General features: G+C 46.5%; 2 non-coding genes across 2 annotated transcripts; both read left to right on the top strand.

The window, feature by feature from the left end:
* Window positions 1-3,370: 3,370 nt before the first annotated feature.
* TRNAV-CAC (transfer RNA valine (anticodon CAC)) lies at window positions 3,371-3,443 on the top strand. Its single transcript has one exon. It is a non-coding gene; the product is annotated as a tRNA-Val (tRNA).
* Window positions 3,444-6,202: 2,759 nt separating this feature from the next.
* TRNAV-CAC (transfer RNA valine (anticodon CAC)) lies at window positions 6,203-6,275 on the top strand. Its single transcript has one exon. It is a non-coding gene; the product is annotated as a tRNA-Val (tRNA).
* The last annotated feature ends 6,973 nt before the right edge of the window (window positions 6,276-13,248 follow it).

Genomic DNA, 13,248 nt, shown 5'->3' on the forward strand with positions numbered 1-13,248 from the left:
TGTATTTCCTTCCCTCAATGAACTGCTGGTTTTGAAAAACGTTAACCATATATAGATATGGGTCAGTTTCAGGTCTTTCAACTGAGCCTATTTATCTGTTTGTGGATCCTGATGCCACTAGCACAGGATATGTGCTTGCCTATGAGTTGCCTATCAGAGCTTATAATGTCTTCAATCAAGTAGTGCAAGTCCTCAAGTTGCACTTCTTTTCCACACAGCTCAATTTTAAAATCTGTAAAAATTTATTTGAGCATCACACAGAGCAAAACATTCTATCATTTCACACCTCTCATTTCAGCATAGAACACATGCCCTACATAGAACACCTGCCACATGCCTCTCGTTTCAACATAGAACCACAGGAGTGGTTGACTCCTGTGATCCTCTACTGTATTCTCAGGGAGAATAAATCTCCTGCTGTTTGAAGGCTGATGAAAAGGCAAAGTGTCTGCAACACTTGGGAGAGTCTGGATTTTTTTAACAAAAAAAATTAGGTCACATTTCTGGACTTTAATCTTCACAAATATTTTGTTTATTTGAAATACGAAGTGTTTAAAGCCTTGTGTTATTGATAATTTTTCTTTCTAGGAATACAGAGTCCTGTAGAAGGTCCCTAATTTGCTAACCTCAGTGTTGGATGTAATGTTGCAAATTAGAGATTAACATAGCCTTACTCTTTCTGCATATGCAAGATGATGGGGGAGAGGTAAAAATACAGAGCGGGGAAGAATAGTCTAGAAACAGAAAACAAATTTTAGGATTTGGCAGTGAATATCAGATTTTGGAAAAGCCTGAATGGGCATATCCTGGGAAAGAGACTTTACTGAAAACAAGAGCTATTTAAAGGCTACTTTGTTTTATGATGTTGTTCATATAATAGTATATAGTTCTTCTTTCCTATCTTGGTAAATATGGCACAATTGAGTTTGATATGTTTGTTCTGGTTTTTTTGGAATGCATATTTATTTATTTATAATGCATAGTTAAATTAAGATGACTATGATATTTGAAATATTCATATGTGAACCTCCTAGCCTCATATTTGGTCCCACCAACAGTGCATTGAGTGTAAAATGGGTCAAACCTGGGGATCGACCTGGGAAAGTGCAGTTAAAATTCAGGAGAGGGGTTGTGACCCTCTCAAGAATAGTGGCTTTCCCTAATGTAGTGGTTTTCCTAGTTCCTTCATACCTGATCATTCTTCTTTAAATAAGACAATTTGGAGGGGGAAAGTATTCAGTTGCATCCCTGGAAGCCACAGAAACCCTGTGTAAGGAAGTTCAAGGAAAGATTGGAGATTGCCTACTCACTGGTAGCCTGGGCAAGGTTGTCTATTTGGTCTGCTTTGGCAAACTGGAGATGCAAGTCACCTTCACCAGCCACGGGAAGACCTGATTCCAGGTGAGGTTGTTTTCCTGGTAACTTTAGATCCTGAAATCTCATAGGCTCTTTCCCTTCTCATTGAACTATCTCTTGAACTGTCTCTTCCAAGGAAGAGAACCTTGCTGAGTGGACCCAGCCTGGACTTTGAAGTCAGGCTTGTCTGAATTTACACAGCCATGCAGAGATTCAAACTCACACATCCACGTTCAGTCTGCAGAGAAGCTTCAGGCAGCACTTTTGCGGGTCTGTCAGAATCCCCTGAGGCACAGGTGCTCAGGGGTCCAAGAAGTGAGTTTGTGGTTCCCGTGGTGCCCTTAGCCCTTCTCACTCCTGTAGAGGAAAAGGTAACTAACTACTCCCTTTTTCTTTTTCTTTTTTTTTTTTTTGTGCTCCCTTTTTCTATCCAGAGGGACTCCAAAGTGTCCTCCAAGGCAGGAGAGGATGAATCCTGCCCTCTGAGTGGGTGGAGGAGGAGGGAGATAGATCAAAGAGGGAAGGAAAGAGGGGAAAGTGTCATGGAATTTCCTGAATAAAGCTATCCTGACATCTGCCTCACCTGGAACTGGCGTTCCAGTCATTGGTGAGGGTGACAGAGCCAATTCCTGTCCCAGTTTCCAGTTTGAGCCAAAGCAGAACAAGTTTGACCATGGCGACAGGATGTTCAGTGAACACCCTGTTCCCACCTTGGTGGGGGGGGGGGGTGTTGGGAAGGGAAGGGGTGAACTTTGAATGTGAACAATGGAGGAAATCATTGCACTAAGAAAAGCAACTGCTGGGAAGAAAAGAATATTCCCCTGCCCAGCTTTTATTTTTAACTTCATGTCAAAGAAGCCCTTAGAGAGAAAAAAATGTTAATATCTTTCAGCAAAGGAACTGCTTCTGCTCTTGGTCTTTTGCTGTGAGGTAAATGTGGGAGCTTTTCAGACACCACCTTTCCCTGAGAACTGCCTCTACCTCAGAGTTAAAATTCTCACTCCATAACCTGTTAAGTAGGAAAATTAATAGGCAAATAAAAAGAAGTTTGGGGTGTTCTAATAGGTGAAATTAGACTGCCCTTTAAAAAAGGAATCTCAGGAAAAAGGGAGAAATCCTGTGATCATGAAATCTGCATGGGCTGTTCCTGGGTCCAGCACCTTCAGGATCTTCAGGCAGCTCTTGAACCCCCGGTGGTTAATAACCACTTGGTGGCCAGATCTTCAAATGAATTCAGTACAGGCCAAGAAACTTGGATCGGCTCCGCTGATGTTCGATATTGTCAGAGAGTCAAAAGCCCTAAGCTTAACGTTTGCTATGGTACCTGCTAAAACGTGGAAGTGTGATTAAACAATTGGAGTTTAAAAGTCGAATAGAATAAGCCATAGCGACAGGACCCGGAGCGCCCGCAGTCCCACCGCACGACTTTGCAGGGGAGGACACCTGGGAAGGGCAGCGGCGAGAAGACGTGCGAGGAAGGATCGCGCAGGTCAGGCGCTTCGGGGCAGAGAAGAGGGCAGGGAGGGCGGGGAGAGCAGGTCCTACGGTTGCGGGTGGTTTCGAAGCATCAGTCATTTCCAAGAGCCGAGGGTTCAGAGGCGCACCTAAAAGGGCCACCGAGGCCCGACTCTGCAGCGCGGGAGGGGCGGCGTCCACACTGCTACGCGGCGGGGCCCCCTGGGGATCAAACGCGCTAAGCCTGCCCCCCTCTCCTGAGGCTTCCCGAAGCTGGGGAGTCAGCGGGGCCGACCCCTGTGCTTGGGTGCATAGCTGTGGAACTGGAGACTCTGCATTGGGTGCGAGATCCCTAAGCCAGACTGTGGGTGTCTCGAGGGTCCTCTCTTCGCGAAGGTGAGGAAGCCTACAGCGGGGCCTCTCGGAGCCGCAGTCTCCTCGCCTGAGAGATCAACGGTGGTTCCAGGTTGATTTTTTAGTGGAAAAGTTTGGTGACTAGGATAGTGATGGCAGCACCTGAGGTTTTCATGGACATAGCGGTTAGTTAGCGTTACCGCTCGTTTCCGTAGTGTAGCGGTTATCACGTTCGCACCACACGCGAAAGGTCCCCGGTTCGAAACCGGGCGGAAACATGCAGTATGTATTTCTTTTCCCCTGAAATTCCCATTGCCATTCAAGAAACTAAAAACACCTGCAGAAGGTGTGTGGCAGGGGGCGCACCTGCAATTTCCTTGGCCCAAGATACTTGGGAGGAGTTCCATTACTCCCTGAGAGCCTACTCAGCACTAGGAACCAGGCCTGCTTTCTCTGCTCTGGGTCACCGTTGCAGACCAAGGCAAAACCAGGTAATCCAAGGATGGAACAGGACAAGACCGACTTCGGGTTCCCTTTGCACTCGGAAATCCCCTCACCCTCTTAGAGGGAAATCTCATGAGATGTCCTGATCGAAAGCTATTTTCAAGCCCGCCTCTTCGGGGATTCGGCCCTCCAGCGCGGGTGGCGATGCTGGCGCCCACATCGCCTCTACACGCTGACACTATGATGTCTCCGAAAACCAAGGACCTCTCTCTGAAGCACACTTGGCTTTCTCTCACCCCAGCACACTTGCGGAATAATTTGATTTGCGTTGCAGAACAAAAGAGAACGAATTCAGCTCTGCACCGGGGGCTGGAGCCAAAGACCCAAAGATGAAGAATGTCAGACGCTGCGAATTGAGCTGTTCGCGAAGGAAAAGGAGCCGGTACACGTGCCCTTATTGGGACACTCCCAGCAGTCAGGTCAGAGATCGCGAAGTAGACAACAGAGCTGCTCATCACCCGCTGAGAGCCAGGTAGGCCCCTGACTCAGGAGGAAACTGAGGTTAAGAAAGAGAGCGTGACCTCCCCCCAGACCTGGATTTCCGGTCTTCCCCCCACAACTTGCTGCGCCTGCCGTTCTCCCGCCTCGGATGATGGCAACTCCACCTTCCTTAGGCTCAGACCAAGAGTTGTCTCGGACGCAGCGTTTTCCTCAGACCCCACATCCAATTAATTAGGACGTCGTGTTTGCTTCTCGGTCCACGTAGACTTTGGCCTACACGGTGCCTCCTTTTTGCGACCCTGGATCTGGGCAAACGACTCTGCTGATAAAGGCGCAGCAATCAGTGTAACGCTCGGCTCCCTCACTCTGAACCTTGGATGGGGAAGGGGGTGTGGGCGGCCGTTGCGCTTTTTCTGGGCTGCGTCCCTCTTCTGCGCCCGTCCTCGAGGCCAAGGGCAGGGCCCGGTCCCCTCAGCGCGCTCCTCTCGCCGGCTCTGGATCCCCGCGCCTTCCCTTGCGGCTGCAGGGAGGCTCCAGGAGCCACTTTAGCCGATTTGCGTGCCCCGGCGGCGCGGGTGTGTGTTCGTGGTCCCTCGGGCGCCCACTGTCCATCCGCCCCGTCGGGGAAAGGACGGCGTCCCCTCGTCTGGTCTAGGGGGGATGGCAGCGCGCCGGAGGCGACCAAAGGACTGCGAATCCGTTCCTCTGGCTGGGCGTGGGAGGGGAAAACTAGAACCTGGAGGGGAGGAAAGAAGGAGGAAATCGCATGAGATGTCCTGATCTAAAGCTATTTTTAACCCCGCCTCTCTGGGGACTCAGCCCTCCAGCGCTGGTGACGATGCTGCTGTCCGGTCGCACCCTCGACTGCACCTGGAGCCGACGCGGAACAAGGCAGGGCCCTGAGGCCTGGGGGCCAGTGCGCACGCTGCCCGCGACTTCCTTGGGGTCAGAGCACTTGAACTTCAGGCGTGAAGGAAGCGCGGTGACCGCCGCACTAAGAGAGAAGAAAAGCAACTGCCGGAGAAATGGCACATGCTCCCCCAGGCTTGTAAACCTTTACTTCTAAAGGAAACCAGAGACAGACAGACAGACATTACATTAAAGCCTTTCAGCAAAAAGAAAATCTTTCTGCCTGCCGGCCGTGTGCTGTGAGGTGAACACGAAAACCCCTCCAGACACTGGCTTTCTGGGAAAACCTCCTTTCCCTCTCCATACCCTGTTGAACTGGAAAATTATAAAAGGCAAATAGGAGACGTTTCAGACACTGTAAAAGGTAAAACAAAACTGTTCCTCAAGCAGAATCTCCAGTACGATGAGGGAGGGATGAACAACCGTGAGATCTGCGTGGACGGCGCCTGGGTCCTCCGCGGCTTGCTGCTGCGCCCGCTCTTCAAACAAATTCAGTACAGGCCGGGAAGCGAGGCTGCGTTGCTGTTCGATACTTTCCAACAGCCAAATGACCTGGGCCGTCAGCCTTTGCTACGGTTCCTGCTAAACGTGAAAGCGTGATTAAAGTCTTGGGCTTAAACTAGACGCCTAGAGTAAGCGACCGCGGCAGGAGCCTGAGGAAGCCCCTTTGCCAGAGACAACGCCGGAGGAGCGCTGCGGCGAAAGGGCTTGTGAGGAAGGAGCGCTCGGGTCGGGCGCGTCGGAGCAGAGGGGAGGGCGGGGAGGGCGGGTGGTACGGTTCCCTGGATTCGGAGCACCGCTCATTTCCGAGAGCCGAGCATGCTTCCCGCTGGCGCCGTGAAACGGGCCGCGGAGGTGCAGGCCCGCAGCCCGGGTGGGGCGGTGTCCACACTGCTGGGAGGCGGGGTCTCCAGGGCCCCTGGGATCTGGGGAGTCAGCGGGGGGCGACCCCTGCATAGCTGTGCGTTGGATGCGGGATCCGGAAGTCAAACTGCGGGGGCCCCAGGGACCTCGCTTCGGGGGAGGCGAAGACCCGTAAACCAGGGGCTTTCGGGAGCTGCAAACTCCTTACCTGAGAGATCACTTGTGCTCCCAGGGTCCTTTTCATTTCAAAAATGTTTGAGGTCAGCCGTAGCAAGAGGCACGTTTCTTGGATGTGTCAATGGGGTGCTGTAACCGTGTGGTTTCCGTAGTGTAGTGGTTATCACGTTCGCCTCACACGCGAAAGGTCCTCGGTTCGAAACCGAGCGGGAACAGGCCTTCCATTTTTTTTTGCGGAGTTATATTCGTATTTGAAAACCAAGAGGCTCCCCGTGTGGAGCGAGGCAGCTGCATTTTCGATCCCCAAGAAACCTGGGAGGAGTTCGGTGACTACTCAGCACTACGAACAAGGCCTCCCCTGTCTGAGTCACTTTGGACTCAGTTATTCCAAGGAGGGCACAGGACAAGGTCAACTTCAGGTCACCTTTACGTTCGGAAATCCTCTCATCTCATCTAGCGCCTAAATCTCCTCTACACATTGACAAGTATTCTGTCTCTAAAAACTAAGAAGTTCATCCCTGTGAAGCACACTTGGCGTTCCCACACCTCAGCACACTTCGTTTGCGTGACAGAACAAACAGAGACCAAACCCAACTCCGCATCGGGGGCTCGAGCCAAAGACGGGTAGATAAAGAACCCCACTAACTGAGCTGTCCAGGCACGAAAAGGAGCCTGAACACGTGCCATGACCAGGAGACGCCCTGGAATCAGGCCAGAGACCAGGAAGTAGACGGATCCGCTCATCACCTGCTGAGAGCCAGTAGGCATGTGACTCACAAGGACAACAGAGGCTCAGAAAGACAGCAGGAGCTGCACACAGCGCTAAAGCTAGAGTAGGATGGGACCCAGCCAGTTACCTTGCGGCCTGGCCTCAGAGCCCAAAGCGTCGCCCAGGCCGGAGGGGTGAAGGGCGATGAGCCCTGGGGCAAGTGCTGGGAGCCTTGCACAGGTGCATTCAGCCATGGGCCGCTGGGACTCGCCGTCTTTCCTGCTCTTGACATCTCAGAAATAGAATCTTTACTTTCACAGTTCTCACCTGGAGAAGCTAAATTAACTGCCTTGCGTGGTTCCCTGGTGGTCTAGTGGCTAGGATTCGGCGCTTTCATCACCGTGCCTCGGGTTCGATTCCCGGTCAGGGAAACCTCTTTTCGCTGGCATCTTGATTTGTAGTATGTGTCCCTCCCCAAAGCTGGGGTACTCATAGAGCTTCTGCTCTGGGAATTCCAGTGGCTAGCATTCAAGGGGCTTTTTATTGAACGTTCTTGCTGAAATGTAACTCCGAGGAAGAAACAACACAAAGTTTAGTTTTACTTTATCATAGAGATAAATTAGTAAGTACCTAGTGTGCTAGGAACAAGAAAAAATTCAAGTTAGTAAGGCTCAATCTCGAATACTCTAAACACTCTAGAGAATTCTAATAATTGGCATATGATCACAGAGAAAATATTATATTTCCAGATATGACTCCTTGTACACATCACAGCAGTTTAATAATTCTGGTCTAAAAACTACTTTATGTTGTTTTACAAATATGACAATCATATGGAAAATATTGGTACCATAGTACTCTAGTTTGCACAAATCTTGGAGTTATTTTCTCTTCGAAATTTTAATAACACTGACCTGCCTACATTTTCTATGCTGGTTTTACTTGTTTAACAAGAAATTTTAAATCCAGTAAATATTGAAATTTATCAAATTTAAAATTATATCTTCCAGTAAATTAAATATACGGTATAATATTTTTTAAATGGAGATTTAGTATTATAATTCTAGACATCATAGTGACAATTATTCCACTTACAATTTGGAGTATCATTTACGTATGATTCTAACATGCATTTCTCATTACCTGTCAGCTAAACTTCTGGCTTGAGGTCTATTTTTACTTTTAAGTTCTTTGATATTAAATTAAGTGATGTGTGATCTTTGCCTGAATATTTTTTTAATTTTCATTTTTTATTGAAATATGGTTGGTGTACAATATTATATGTTACAGGTGTACCATATAGTGCCTCAATTTTTAAAGGCTATACTCCATTTATAGCTATTATATAGTATTGGCTATAATCCCCATGTTGTACAATATATACTTGTAGTTTATTTTTTTTACATTGTGATTGGACAATCGTTGCTTTACACTGCTGTGTCAGTTTCTGCTGTATGGCAAATTACACCAGCCATATGTACAGACATATCCCCTCTTTTTTGGACATCCTTCCCATTTAGGTCACCACAGAGCACCAAGTTGCCTGTATAATTTATAATTGAGATAGAAGTGAGAAACACTGTTTTACTATGATGCTGCCTCATATTTTTATAGATTATAGAACAGCCATATGTGAACCTGTTGAGAGGAGGTTCAGGTACCTTTTATGGGAGGTTGGTGACAGTGTCCATCAATGTAACTGTAAGAATTGTAGAACACATGGAATATCTGCTCCAGGAAGGAGAGAGCTGTCACTGACAGCCTGCTATTTTCCTGAAGTGCTTGTTTACTTAACAAAAAAAGTGTTTCTGGTTCTTGATTACCTGCCTTCTACATCTGAAGTCAGCCATCTTACCATTCTTCATTATGCCTCTCTTGTCTCCATCACTGCTAGACTCCCCCACTCCCACCCCCAGGTGGGCAGATAAGCCTGGGAACAACTGCTAGGAACCAGTTATGCTCCTGCTGCACTGCCCCTTTTCAATGCCTCCAGATGTGGGCTCCACAGGGCAGAGACCTTGAGCTGGCTCACAATGCAGCATCTCTTCCCTCCTCCCCACAGCAGGACCTGGCATCTAACAAGTGCCTAATAGGTGCTTAGTGATTAAAGGCAGTCTAGTGCAATGTCCTGGAAAGCTGAAGAGGAGAAGAAAGTAGGTAGATTAGGGGAGGCCTAGAGTATGAGAGACAGAGAAAGGCAGACAGACAAAGACACACACTAAGAAACTAGGGATAATGTAGAAGAACTCGATTTAGAGTGTAAAAGCTGAAGCGCTCATGTGTGCTCATGAGATTCAACAGAAGAACCCAGGGGAGGTCAACCAATACCTCTTGGTGTCCAGGTCTGCACAAGATGGATTGTCAGGTGCAGAATCCTGTTGGTCACAATGATTTGTCTCAAATGGGATAATTATTGCAGGAACAGCCAAACACTGTCAAGGAGTCATATCCAGACAGTTATTAGCACCCTAACACAGCCTTGACTAGGAGGGTGACCAGTCATTAGATGTGTGCATCCAAGATGGCCAAAATGTATTCATGAAGAAAAGGAAGAAGAATAAATGTCTGAGACCAGTGTTTCCCCCCGCCTCCCATCCATAAACTGTTTCGTATGAATCCATTGGGAGTCATTCTGCTCACTCTTCTCTGGAGCCGACCAAGCAGGTCACCACCAAAAATAATTACAATTATTGGAAGACTGTCTAAACATCACAGAAGTTTAGCTGCTGAACATGTGAAGTAAAGTATCTCTGGGTAATGTCCGCATTGGACTGTTTTTGTACCTCTGGCTTAGGTGAATCAGGAGGGAGCCACTCCCCTTGTTAGAGTATCATATAGATGGACACAAGGTTTGTTGTGATGGCAAGAACATGAAGAAAAAAGCTCTTTCATGGAGTTGGGGAAATGGCAATACAAATTGGCACACCTGCTATTGAAATCAAACTAGGAACACTCAGAGAGATGCCTTCAACCTCTGACAAAGGAGGAATGACAAAAATCAGATTTACCCTCCTGCCTAAAATTTCACCCTCTCCTTCTTGCGGGCTCCCAAAGGGGAAAATAAGGCAAATACATAATGTCAGTTTCCCAGACACAGAAAATCAGGCAGCAGAGGACAGCAATCTCTGAGAGATGAGAAACACGGTGAGTCCTGCCATTGGCCCACATTAATGCTTTTAGAGAGTTTCCAGCTTGGGCATGAGGAGGCGGATCTGAGACCAACTCCTTAGACTGTGGAGATGAAGCTGAGTGTTGGCCGAGAGCAAGGCAGCTAGAGTTCATGGAACAAAAGTCCAGTGATGAGAGAGAAAGAGAGAGAGAGAGAGAGAGAATCCAGGGATATGGAAGAATCTCCCTCAAGTACTAAGCAGCATTCTGATAAGAGCATGCTTGTGGAGAAATGCCTCAGACCAACAAAAGAAATTTTTGAAAAGATCACAAAAATGCCTGGTGTTCACACAGCACAGGCAACTGTACGCATTGCCACCAGCCAGACTAGACTACTCATATAATTCATGCGCCTTTGGGAAGAACATTCAGGCCTAGAATAATCAGCCCTAGACTGACCTACCTAAAAAATCACAAAGCAAGATATCCAAAGAGATTGAACTGTTTACAAGTCACCTAACTGTACCCCAAACAAAACTCAACATAATTCAAGGTAAGAGGAATACCAAAATAACTAGTATCCGAAGGGAAAATTTGACAATGTCCAGCATCCAAACAAAAAAATGTCAGGCATGCAAAGAGGCAGGAAAATATGACACAAAAGGAAGAACATAATTGATTAATCAAAACTGAACCAGAATTGACATGATGTAAAAATCAGCAGAGATGGCTTTAAATAGTTATAATGACTATGTCACATATGTCTAAAGAGTTCATTAGAAAAGTGGAACATATAAAAATAGCAAAAAGCAAACTTTAGAGATGAAAACTTTAACATCTGTGAATCAACAACAGATTAGACATTGCAGGAAAAAAGATTAGAGAACACAAATCCTTGAACAACTGAAAATATCCAGAATGAAACTCCAGTAACTTTTTTAAGGGAACATAGCATCACTGAATGGTAGAGCAACTTTAAAAGGCCTAATAGATGAGTGCTTTGAGCCTCTGAAAATACCAGGAGAAATTTTTAGAAGAAAAAATTTGGAAGAAACACAACAAAAAACATTCCAATTATACTGAACATTATAAACCCAGTAGTCCAAGGAGTCAAATGAACCCTAAGCACAAGGAACATAAACGAAACCATACCTAGTCACATTATAATTAAACTGCTCAAGTTTATTGTATGTCAATTATATTGCAACAAAAGTTCTTAAAATAATTATGTTTACATTTTAACTGTTGCTTTGTTAGCTTTTATTGTTTTGTTATTTTAATAGTTGCTTTAGGGCTTATAGAATGAATCTTTTAAAAATAAATTTATTCTTTATTTATTTAAAAAAATAATAATTAAATTGTTCAAATCAATTGAAAAAGAAAAAAATCTCCAACACAGACAGAAAAGACACAGTACATACAGAAAACAAAAATAAAGGTTATGTCAGCTTTCTCAACAAAAGCAGTGGAAGTGAGAAGACAGTAAAGCAACATTTTTAAAGGACTGAGAGGAAAAAAGTCAAGATGGAATTCTATGCCTCCTCCCCTATCAACACACACACACACACACACACAACCACCTCTTTGAAAAATGAAGGTGAATGATGACAGTTATTGACGTAGAAATGCTAAAAGACTTCATCACCAGGAAATTCACAATGCAAGAAATTTTGAAGGAGTCCTCCAAGAAGAAGGGAGCTCACATCAGATTGAATTCTGGATGTATGCAAAAGAATGAAGTCCTACTGTATAGCACACGGAACTATATTCAATATCCTGAAATAAACCATAATGGAAAAGAATATGAAAAAGATTATATATGTAAAACTGAATCACTTTGCTGTACAGCAGAAATTAATGCAACATTGTAAATCAACTATACTTCAATAAAAAAATTTTAAATACAAAAAATCAAAGGAATAAAGGACAAGAGACAGTATCTGCATGAGAAAATATATGATCTTTATTATCAATTAAATCTCTTTAAAAACATGGGACAGTTTAAGGAAAAGTCATAACCTTGGATTTGGGGTTCATAACATATGCAGAAATGCTTGACAACAAAAGCATAAAAGCAGGCAGGGGAGAAAAGTGAAGAGGTAGGACATCACTTGAAGCCAGGCTGTGGTAAGTTACAGATGTGTGCTCTAACGCCTAAAGCAGTTGATGAAATAACAAAAGAAAGCTATAACTAATAAGCCAACAAAGGTGAGAAAATGGAATCATATACAAAACCATGTAGAAAGTGTGATAGAGTAACTGCTCTTCCAAGATTCTACCCTATAACCATGTGTATAAGAATGACGACTGCAGCATTATTTGTAATAGGAAAGCATAATACCAAATTAATTGCAAAAGTATATGGAAAGGGTTAAAGACTAATACAAACCGTGGAAGAAATTTCATTGGTAAAAGGAGTTTACAGGGTGAAGATGGTGAGTCTACTCTTTCGTGAATTCCAGGATTCCCAGTGACATGTTTTCCTCCAAAGACCCTCTCTGAGGTCATTGAGAATCTGGACTTGGATGGGCAAAAACTATCCTACCTTATTGACATTTTAAAATTGTGAGATCCCTCCCTAGGTGGGTTCGAGCCACCAACCTTTTGGTTAGCAGCCTAACTCGCTAACCGATTGCGCCCCAGAGACGCGAGGAAAGCGCGTTTCTCGTCCCCACAGAGAGCAAGCCCGCCTACCCAGCTAGGCGGAGGCGCCCGCCTTTCGCGGGACAGCGGCGCCGGCTCCAAGCCTCGGACAACCGCAGAGGCGAGTGCACGCAGGATGTTCGTCCCGTGGAGAAGCCGGGCGTCGGGCGATTCCCAAGGCAGAAGGGCAGCCGGCCGGCCCCGCCGCTCCTCGCTCCTCTCCCTCCGCAGACGCCAGCGCCCCGGAGACGCCCGGGCCTGAGCCCAGCGGGGCCCGAGCCAAGCCGAACGCCGGGGCGGCTCCGTGACGGCTCCGGGTTTGCTCCGCCTTCACCCGACCATCCGCGCCGCAGGTGTAGTAGCGGTGGTACCTGTGGCATCCGCGGGAAAGGGATCAGGTCCTAAGACGAAACGTGAAATCAAGCAAAGGCACAGATGAGACAACGAGAACTCCCAGGAAGCCTGTGAGGAGGATCGGGCCGATTCTGAGAGATGAAAATTGTTTTTATTAAGTAGCAGAATGGGGAGGGAGCATCGGAGACGGGCACGAAAGAGAGAAAAGCATGAACGTCTGTAGGTGTCCAAGAATAAAACAACACAGATAGTGGGACTATTTCTGTCAAGAAACTTACCTGCAGGCGTGTGGTGCATTGTGATTGTACAGTGGTTAGAGCTGCCGTGTGGCTGTAGCAACCTTGGTTCCAATCCAAGCTATAGCAAGGTAGTGT

This window comes from Hippopotamus amphibius, chromosome 1, assembly GCF_030028045.1.
Source record: "Hippopotamus amphibius kiboko isolate mHipAmp2 chromosome 1, mHipAmp2.hap2, whole genome shotgun sequence".
NCBI classification, from domain to species: domain Eukaryota; kingdom Metazoa; phylum Chordata; class Mammalia; order Artiodactyla; family Hippopotamidae; genus Hippopotamus; species Hippopotamus amphibius.